This window comes from Chinchilla lanigera, unplaced genomic scaffold (assembly GCF_000276665.1).
Source record: "Chinchilla lanigera isolate Chin_1 unplaced genomic scaffold, ChiLan1.0 scaffold00053, whole genome shotgun sequence".
Lineage (NCBI taxonomy): Eukaryota > Metazoa > Chordata > Mammalia > Rodentia > Chinchillidae > Chinchilla > Chinchilla lanigera.
In genome coordinates this window covers 8188742-8199653 of record NW_004955454.1, presented here as the reverse complement: position 1 = coordinate 8199653, position 10912 = coordinate 8188742, and the positions used below count along the sequence as shown (strand labels likewise).

General features: G+C 39.1%; 1 pseudogene; it reads right to left on the bottom strand.

Annotated features, from left to right (window-relative positions):
* Positions 1-1024: 1024 nt before the first annotated feature.
* On the bottom strand, positions 1025-1723 carry LOC106149803 (annotated as a pseudogene).
* Positions 1724-10912: the final 9189 nt, after the last annotated feature.

The following is a 10912-nucleotide window of genomic DNA, read 5'->3' as shown; positions in this document are numbered from 1 at the left end:
AAGAAGCCAGGAATGTGAATAGTCTGAGGAAATCCACAAGGAATGAGCAAAGCTGGTGCAAGAGAGAAACCGTGAGAGCTTCAACCACACAGTGTCATTGGGATGAAGTTACCCACACCCTTTGGTGTTCTATCTCACCACAGATTTCCTCAGATGTTGGGCATGGAACTACAGGATTTAATGTTTGCCCTGTTGGATTTTGGACTTGCTTTTGTCCCATTCTTGGGTATCCCCCATTTGTACCTTTTGGAATGAAAATATTTATCTCATGCCGCTATATATTGGAAATGTTGAAGTTTCTTTTCGTTTATACAGGGGCTTGTAGCTAAGAGTTTGTTTTAAATCTCAGAGGAGGCGTTAGACTTGGACTTTTCAGCAATACTGCAACTAACTGTTAGAATTTTGGCAACTCTTAGAGATGGACTAAATGCGTTTTGCATATAAGGATGTACATGAGTCTTTAGGATATACATGAGTCTTTAGGGTGCAGGGGTGAAATGTAATGGCTTGTGTCTAGATATCCCCCCAAAGCCTCGTGCAGTCATAGGTGGGACTTCTCAGAGGTGGTTCAATCTAGAGTGTGTGATGCTAAAATTAAGTGTGCAATCCTGAGATCAAGGGTGTATGATTACTAAATTAATGCACTGATGAGTTTGGCATAGATCTGAGTATGGGTAATGGAAAGGCCCACTCTAGTTGTGGGTACTACCTGCTCTAAGAGAGAGTAACCTAGATAGAATGTAAGGGACAGAAAGAGGATTCTGCCGTCACTTGCTTCTAGCTACTTCACTGCTTTGCTTCCTTCTGCCTGCCATGAACTGTTTCTCCTGTGCAATTTCCCTCTGCCATGTTACCCTGCATTGGAACCAGTTGACTATAGCTCTACAGACTGACAGCTGAATAAAACCTTTCTTTCTTTAGCTTGTGGGTTTGGGGTATTTTGTCTCAGTGATGAAAAAAGTAACTAAGATGGGCTACTATAACAAAATACTAAAGTCTTAGATAATAAACATGCAACTCTCTGTTATGAAGCTGAGATGAAACAACTCAGAGGTGGATAGTCAGAGAAGCTCTCAACATCCACGCGCTTGCCTGGAACCATGTCAATAATGGCAGCATCACCAGATTTCAAAAATTTGGGCCCATCTTCCAGCTTCTTACCAGAATGGTGATCAATCTGCTTTTGCAGCTCAGCAAACTTACAAGCAATGTGAGCTGTGTGACAATCCAGTACAGGGGCATAGCCAGCACTAGTCTGGCCAGGATGGTTCAGGATAATCACCTGAGTAGTGAAACCAGTTGCTTCCTTTGGTGGGTCATTTTTGCTGTCACCAGCAATATTGGCACGTTGAACATCTTTGACAGACACATTCTTGATGTGGAAGCCCACATTACCCCCAGAAAGAGCTTCACTCAAAGCTTCATGGTGCATTTCAACAGACTTCACATCAGTTGTGACACTGACTGGAGAGAAGGTGACCACCATGCCAGGTTTGAGAACACCAGTCTCCACTTTGCCCACAGGAATGGTACCAATACCACCAATTTTGTAGACATCCTGGAGGGGCAGCTGCAAAGGCTTGTCAGTTGGGCAAGTGGGTGGAAGGATGCAACCCAAAGCTACAAATTCACCAACACTGGCAACAACAATCAACACAGCACAGTCAGCCTGAGATGTACCTGTAATCCTGTTTTTGAAAAATATCTCTGTGTCCAGGGGCATCCATGATAGTCACATAATACTTGCTGGTCTCAAATTTCCACAGGGGGCTGTCAATGGTGGTAGCACGCTCATGCTCAGCTTTCAGTTTATCCAAGATCCAGGCATGCCTGAAGGAACCCTTTCCTGTCTCGGCAGCCTCCTTCTCAAATTTTTCAATGGTTCTTTTGTGGATGTCACCACATTTGTAAATCAGAAGGCCGGCAGTGGTGGACTTGCCAGAATCCACATGTCCGATGATGAAGATATTAATGTGAGTCTTCTCCTTCCCATGTGGCTTTGATTTAGTGGGGGTTTTCACTGCCCCTGTGCTCTAACAGCAAACCCTTTGCAAAAAAGCTGAAGTAGATTCTTTAGCTGGTGCATTCTACTTATATCACATTTAGATGTTTCAACTGGCATATATTAAGTACTCAATAAGAATGAGCAAATATTATTGTTTGTAGCAGCAATTTAAAAATATCTCATCTAATATACCAATCTGAAATCAGTAAAAGAATAATGATATTGCCTTCAGTACAAGAGTTGTGGGATCAGGAAATGCCTTAAAGACTTTCATGCATTAAAGCTATGTAGCGATCATACCATTTTTAAACACAGGCAACTTCAACAAATGTTTCTAATTCACTGGCCATTAATGCTTTCATCTGTAGTAAATATCTTGAGCCATCTCTTTTCACATGGAAGACATAGCAATTGAAAAAGGACAGTTGAGTGACAGAAAGTTAGTGAACAATAAAAATAAAATAAAAATAAAAATAAATAAAATAAAAATAAAAACGTTTCATTACTTCTCATATGAAAGAATGTGGGGCTAGAAGTTAATGGTAGCAACAGAACTTTCAGGAACACTTTCCTGGCATGTTGTTTTGTGGGTTTAAGTGTTTACATCATAGGATGGTCTGCTTAAGGTTAAAAAAATGAAAGGCATCAAAAAGAAGAGAAATGAAAGCGGATGAGAGGGAGTGAAATACAGAGGAGGGAAACAGAAAAATCTAAAAATAATGCTTTGATAGGTACAAACACAGCTCCCGAGCTCAGCCTAGGTGGATGACTTCAGAGAGCTTGTTTTCAGCACACTTCCATGGTAAGGGGTGATACGAACCCTATAGTGTCTGTAAGTCTGTGGTCAGCAAAGTCTAAAATCTCCACCATAGCAAAGCACTCTACCAGTGTTTCCCTTCATCTAGGGAGGCTCACTTCTCACTGCTTAATTTAGTACTGTTTCTCTAAGCATATGTGTTACTATGATCTTTTTTTCAGTACCATGTCAACACACAACTGTTCAAACAAATTAATACTCCCATCTTGGTTGACTCATTTGGCCAGAAAAACAAGTTCACAGATGTTCTTGCCATCCCTAAAAAGAAAGTGATTGTGTCATTGTGTTTTCATCCTAATAAGCACTGAAAAATGAATGCTCAGAAGCTTTCTAGCACAAGATAAATAACTGAATACAAATACACTCTTTAGTGGTATGGAAGAAAATACAGACTACCAATTAAATATCCATCCTCTATTTCTTTTCTTTCCTAGTGACATAATCTCAAGCTGGTCTGGGCAGCAACGTGCTTAGTTTAAAAACACTCACCTCCTCCAGCCTCTGTTACAGGCAGGTGTAGCCTTGTGACACTTCAGGGTTATGTGACTATTGTACACAACCAGGCTCATCCTAATGACCAGGTGGGCACTTATCTCTATAAAGCATATATCAACTGCAACCATAAGACACTGTTATCCTGAGAGATACTAAAATATCACAGAGAACCCTCCAATGTGCCACCTGAATTGGTAGCACATGTCTAGAAGCTGAAAGGAAAACTAGTGTGTGTTTGTTCTGTGCTTATGTATATACCATTTATAGATAGAGAGAGAGAGAGATTCCTAAGTATCCAAGGAGAATTGAAATATCCTAACAGACAATCAAATCTGAAGATGCTTCATGATTCTTAAACAAAATGGCATATTATTTATATTTACATATAGCTTAGACACATCTTCTCATATAGTTCTTTTTTCAGGGAGGGTGTTCAGACAGGGTCTCACTTTGTAGGCCAGGCTGGGCTTCCAGTCACGGTGTAGCCCAGGTTGGCCTCAAATTTGCAATAATCCTATTAACTCAGACTCCTGAATGCTGGAATTACAGACCTCTCATGTGTAGTACTTTAGATCATCTCTAGATCATTTATAATACCTAGTATAATGTAAATGTTATGTAATAGTTATATTGCATTATTTAGAGAGTAATGACAGGAAAGAATCTGTACATGTTTAGGGAAGGCACAATTTTTAAAAATATTTTCAATCAGTCTTTGGTTGAATCAGAGAATATAAAGCCTATAGACACAGAAGGCCAAATGTAGATAGATAGATGATAGATGATAAATAGATAGATGATAGATAAATAGATAGATAGATAGATGATAGATAGACAGATGGGTAGATGGATGGATAAATACATGGATGGAGAGATAGACAAATGATAGATAGGCAGACATATAGATGCATATTTGTGTATATGCAAATACACCTATATATATGTATGATTATTGGCAATATAATGTTTCTACAAGACTATGCTATAAGACCCATACTAATCCATGGTTGTTTCCAAAGCTCAAGTCTTATTGATAAAGTAAACTTGGAACCCAGAACTTAAGTAAATGTCTTTACTCATCTGAAATCCAGCCCAACTACAAAGGCCAAACTGAAACTGACCCCAACCTTCCTTTTTCTTTGGAGACATGGAGCATACATATCTCCCATGGCCAATTCAATCAGTAAATATTTGTCAAGCACCTACCCTGGGCCAGACACTGGGCCAGGCCTGGAACACCAAAGTAACTGACTTTCAGAAAAATCAATTCGATGTCACAAACAAGTAGGGCTGAGACTGAGACATCAAGGTATTTATTTGCCAAGGATAAATTTTTTGATTGGTAAAATGCAACAGCGGAGGATGTGGTGAGAGTCAACTGCTGTGTTAGAACTGCTTGAAATGTGAAATACAATATTTTCTTCTGGGTCAAATGGATTAGTAACTTCTAAAATCATCTACATTTCTGAAGTTATTTAATCAGGTCTTAGTCTTCCTTTGATGAATTCTCAAGTCCTAAAAGTGTCTAGGGTCCAGATCCAAAAATAAATAGTTTCCACTTATATCCCTAGTGAGAAACAACATACAAATGGAAAAGTTGGACTCAAAAGCACATTAATCATTAATTACAAGAGAGGCCAATAGATGGCCTGGTCTTCACACCACTTCTCCATTTCACAGGAAGTCTGGCAACACGTCATCATTGGTGGGCACTTATTAATTGCTTTCCTCTGTATATTTTATAACAGTATTTGTCACTATAGTGATTCCCAAAAAAATTAAGTTGGAAAGACAGCGAGGACTCCTTTCTCCTTAGAGTGGGTTAAAATTAACTGCTCATTATGAAGTGCTACAGGAAACCTACTAATGTGTCTTTTCCAAGAACAGTCTCTTACATCCATCACTCCTTCACGATACGAACCATAAAGTCTGTGTTCAACACTCAGGCCCTACCAGTCTCACAGCCTTGATGATCTGAGCCTCCCACCCCAGAAAGTTAGATGTATCAGCATTTGGATTTACTTTGAAGTGACTGCTGCTGAACAATTTTGCACTTGTTCCCTCAGCTCTCCTTAGAAAATGTAACACAGTGGTCCTAGGATAACCTAATAGAAAGTAAGTTTGCAAGAATTAGATGACACCTACTTCAAGAAAATGTTAACAAACAAGGCATTGTAAATGATGAGAAAAAAATTTAAAGGCTTCTCTGGAGGTGATCTTATTGGATCTTGAGGGTGAATTTGCATACAAAGTCTCAGGCATTATGCTTTCCACTTGCTTTTCCTATTATTTGGCATGGACATTTAAAAGTTAATGACAGGACTTCTGCTTCTGGGAAGACAGAGGAGGTATCCTTTTCCTAACTTCTCTTACCAAGTATAACTAAAATGTTCAGTTTTATATATGAAACACTGAAAGATACAGAGAAGCCAGACTTCTGGCTGCAGACCCCAGGATCTGAGGAACAACATGATATTGAGAGTCTTGGCTTTCCTTTTTGCACCATAGATCTGAGATTGAAGATGCAGAAGATGGCAACCTGGAAATCCCAGTGGGCACAGACAAAAAGATCCCTAACAAAAGCTTAAGGACCAGGAAAAGGGCAGCTTGTCAAGACAGAAACATTTAGAGAGTAACCATGATTCCAGCCAAACACCATGGAAAAAACTGTGGCTGCATCCCCACACCATCTCAAGCAAGAAAGGCCAGCTTGGGAGCCCAGTCCTCCACACTCTTCAGGTTATAGAAAGTGCCCTATCACTCTGCGCGTCACCCCACTGAGGTGGTGTTACTGAGGGATTAGACTCTCACTGGTCCTTCACACTAATGAGTTACCCTTCCCTGTGCCAGCTGAGATGGTACCAGAGGAAACCTCATAGACAGTCAGGACCTTCACTATGACCCAATGTGATGAGGTCGCCTTGTAGCCCTCACAGTTGGGACCATCAAGTCTGGACTAGTGGGAGCTGGAACTCCCAATACACATACACCCTGAGCAATGAAACCACTGGCTATCAGTGAGCAACCTGGACTGCTACCTCACCTGGCAGTAACAGGCAGCACCCTATTCCCAGAGCAGTGTCAGAGGAAGCTGACTGAAGCAAAGATTTCAGTGAAATTTTGAGTTCCAGTACATAATACTCAAATGTTCAGGTTTCAGTCTTAAAACACTCACAGCACCAAGCCTCAGGAGAATCTTACACTGAATGAAAAAAAAGAAAATCAATGCATGCCAACACTAAGATGACACAGATGTTAGAACACTGATGAATATTTTAATGCAGCCAACATAAAAATGTTTCAATGACCAGATGCAAACATGCCTGGAACAACTGAAAGAAGTGTTAGCAAATATGTAGTCTCCACAAGAAGTAAAAGGGGAAAAAAGAGAACCACTTGGAAATTTTAGGACTGAAAGACTATAACCAGAATTTTAAAACTTAATGGAAGGGACAGTGACTTAGACAAAAAGACCAAAAATGTACCCAGTTTGATTAACAGAGGAAATAGGCTGAAAAATAATAAACAGACCCTAAACATGTGGGAATATGATCAAACATCTAGCATTTGTATTATGGAGTCTTAGAAGCAGAAGAGAAAATGGGCAGCCTGAAAAGAAACCAACTAAATAATGGCCAAAAACTTTCTAAATTTAGCAAAACAAAAAAAGTGTTAAGTGAATATCCAAATAGGAGAAAACCAAAGGAATCAGCACTAATATACATCATAATTATACTTCTGAAAACTAAAGCAAATTCCTGAAAGAATCTAAAGAAAAGCAACACTTCATCTGTAAAGGAAAAATAATTCAAGTGACAGTTGATTTTTCATCAGGAACCATGGATACCAGAGGAAATGGCACAACATGATTCAAGTGCTGAAGGAAAAGAGGTGTCAAACGAAAAACCTATGGCCAGTGAAAATATTCTCAAGAAATTAAAGTCAGACTATCCTCAGATAAAGAATAAAGACAAGGATTTGTCACCAATAGACCACTCTAAAGAAATGACTAAAAGAAGTTCTCTGACCAGAAAGTAAATAATAGAAGGAAAGCAAAATCATAGTAAGCAAATATAAGGGTAAATACAATAGACCCTCTATATTTCCTTGGATCTTCCAGACTGTATTAGACAGTTAAAACAAAAGCAATAGCAGCTGGATGGGCTCTTAACGTTTGCAGAGGAAATGTTTAAGACTGGTGTGTTTAGTTACTTTTTTTATTGCTGGACAAAATACCCAACACTCAAAATGAAGGGAGGAAAGGTTTATTGAGCTCATAGTTTGTAGAGGTTTCACTCCATAATCAGCTGGCTCAAAGGCAGGGTGGCACATGGCAATAGTTCGTGGAGGCAGAAGATACCAAAGGCAGCAAGAGCAAAAGGGAGAAGCAAGCCTCTTTTCTGTCCCTTTCATCTTATCCAGACTGCTGGGATTAGGGCGGTACCAATCCAATCAGTGGAGTGATCCAGCAATCACCCAGCCTTAATCCCAGAATGGCACTATGAATCAGTCACAAACTCTAGATTTAGCTGCCTTTGGAAAAGCCTGCCTCCCCATGACTACATGAGGTTTTGGGGAGACATCGAGACACAAACCCCAACCAGGTGTAATGCAAGGGATGTAATTGGAGATAAAGTTTCTACAAGCCATCCCAATCATCAAAAGAATCAGTAAATTATGTCAGTTATAGGATATAATACACAAAGTAAAACACTAAAAGAAATCATATAAAGAGATGGTCATAAACACTATACATAAATGAAAATGGCATTCTAAAAAATGCTTGAGCAACCCAGAAGAAAAAAAGAAACAGAAATAAAAAACAAGAACAGACAAAAACCAAAAACATTAATAATAACAGGCTTAACTCCTGACTTTTCAATAAATACATTACATAAAAGTGCTCTAACCCTAACTATACACTGTCTATAAGAAACTCACTCCAACCATGATACAGCCAGATTAAAAGTGAAAGAATGGGAAGATGTACATCATGCAAATATTAATCAAAATGTGCAGAAGTGGCTGTGTTAGTATCTGAAAAAGTATCTCGAGAACAAAGAAAATTACCAGAGACAGGAACGTTATACAATGATAAAAGAATCAATTCATCAAGAAGACATAAGAGTCTTAATTGTATGTGTCCCAAATACCACAATCACAAAACTGTATGAAGCACAGTGGACACTGCTGAAAGTTAGAACTACTACTAACTATTGTTAACAAGTACTTTGCCAAACCTGTACTCCAATGAATTGGAATTTGTAGAAAATGGATAGATTCCTTGATACACATGAATTAACAAAACTGAACCAAGAAGATTTTTAAAACCCTAGTTAATCCAATAACAGGCAATGAACTTGAAGCAGTAATAACCTACCAACTAAGAAAAGCCCAGGTTTGGAGGGGTTCACTGCTAAATTCTTCACAAACTTCAGGGAAGTTCTAACATCAGTATTCCTCAAGACTGTTAATGAAATTGAAAAAGGAGGAATACTTCCAAAGTCAGATGCAACCAAAAAAGAGAACTGTATACCAATCTCTTCAACAGATATAAATGCAAAAGTCCTCAAAAAGATACTGGCAAACAGAATGAAATAAATCGTAAAATTGACCAAATAGGTTTCACCTCAAGAATGCAAGGATGGTTCAACATATGCAAATCAGTAAATAAATCATACGCTGGAAGAAAGATAGGCTCTGTAATAAATGGTGTCAAGAAAAGTGACTGTCCACATGCAGAAGATTGAATCTAGACTCGTATCTCTCACCGTGTACTACACTAAAATCAAAATTGATCAAAGACCTAAATGTTAAAACAGAAACACAATCTTTTGCAAGATAAAATAGGTAAAACTCTTCAAGCCATAGATATAGACAAGAGCTTTCTGAACAGAATCCCTATTGATCAGGAAATAGTACCAAGAATCAAGAAATGGAATCATATCAAATTTAAAAGTTTCATGAGACCTGCACATACTACCTACCCTGTCCCTTTGGGACAGAAAATATCACAGGAACAGCCGGTTGCTGGGGACCTCTCTGCTGGAGGGTGAGGCTTGCTCTCCTCAACCAGCTACCTGAGGAACCCAGAGCAGCGGCCCCTGACTGGCCACCACTGGGTTCACAGCTAAGGCCCATGTTTTCTGCTGATGGTCTGGAGACCCTGGTACTGAAGGTCAGCATTCTCCCACCATAGCTGTGGTCTGAGCTGTACACCCCACCAATTGCCTGGTGTTCCTGGGCCCAGTGGTTCACTGCTCTCTACCACCTTGGGATTCATCTGATATCCAGATAAACCAAGGTCCCTAGAGACCTTCAGTGAGCTGCCTGGGTAGCATTTGGCTCAGCACTTTCCATGTGACATCCAAAAGGACAAGATGAAGGAGCAAAATGCAATCTCAGAACTCAACTCCACCCAGAACAAATCCAGGAGACACTGACATAGTAGAAATTGGAAGTCACATACCTGAAATCTCTGAAATGATCACAACTGAAGTAAAGAAACAACTCCAACAGGCCATAGAAGAAATCAGATCAGAAATAATCACTCAGGTAAAAAAAGAAATGACATTAATAATGAAAGAACTGCTCAGCACATCTAATGAAGACATATGCAAAAAAATGGATGAGTGTAGGAAAATGATGGAAATATTAAATGAACAGTACAGGTCAGAACTAGAATGCATGAAACAGATCCAAAGAGATATCCAGGAAATCAAAACTTCCATTGAAAGCAGGCAAAACCTCTTGAATGAGGCTGAAGATAGAATCTCAGATACTGAAGACAGAATGGCAGCTAATGATTTTGTGACAGGAAGGATCTCTTAAAATCAACAAGGATCCAGGAAAAATCAATTCAACAGCTGCAAGATGAGGAAAAGAGAAATAATGTAAGACTAATAGGAGTCAATGAAGCAGCACAGGCACCACAAATGATATAAGAAGAATATTTGCAGAAATAATGGCAGAAAACTTCCCAAGCATGGAAAAAGATTCTGAAGAACAGGTAAATGAGGCATATAGAACCCCAGGTAGCCACAACCAAAATAAAACCACACCCAGCTTATAATAATCAAGATCTCAGATATTCAGCAAAAGAGCAGAATATTAAAAGCTGCTAGAGAAAAGAAACATTACCTATAAAAGAAAGCCTATCAGAATCACAGTAGACTTCTCAACACAAACAATTCAATCAAGAAGAGCTTGGAGCTAAGTATTACAGGTCCTGAGGCAAAACAGCTTTCAACCAAGACTGATGTACCCTGCCAAACTATCCCTCAAATTCAACGGAGAAATAAAATATGTCCATGACAAAGAACAACCAAAGAACTTCATAAGTGCCAAACCATCATTGCAAAGAGTACTAAAAGATATTCTAGACAGAGAAAAAAATGACCACAATTTCAGGAATACAAAGGAACTCCCAAGCAGAGCAAGCAAGTAAACAGGTAGAAAAAGTAGGAAACCAACAGCAAGTAAATAACATGACAATGATAAGTCAACACATATCGGTTATAACCATAAATGTAAATTGCCTCAATTTGCCAGTCAAAAGAAACAGACTGGCAGGGTGGATTAAGAAACAAAATCCA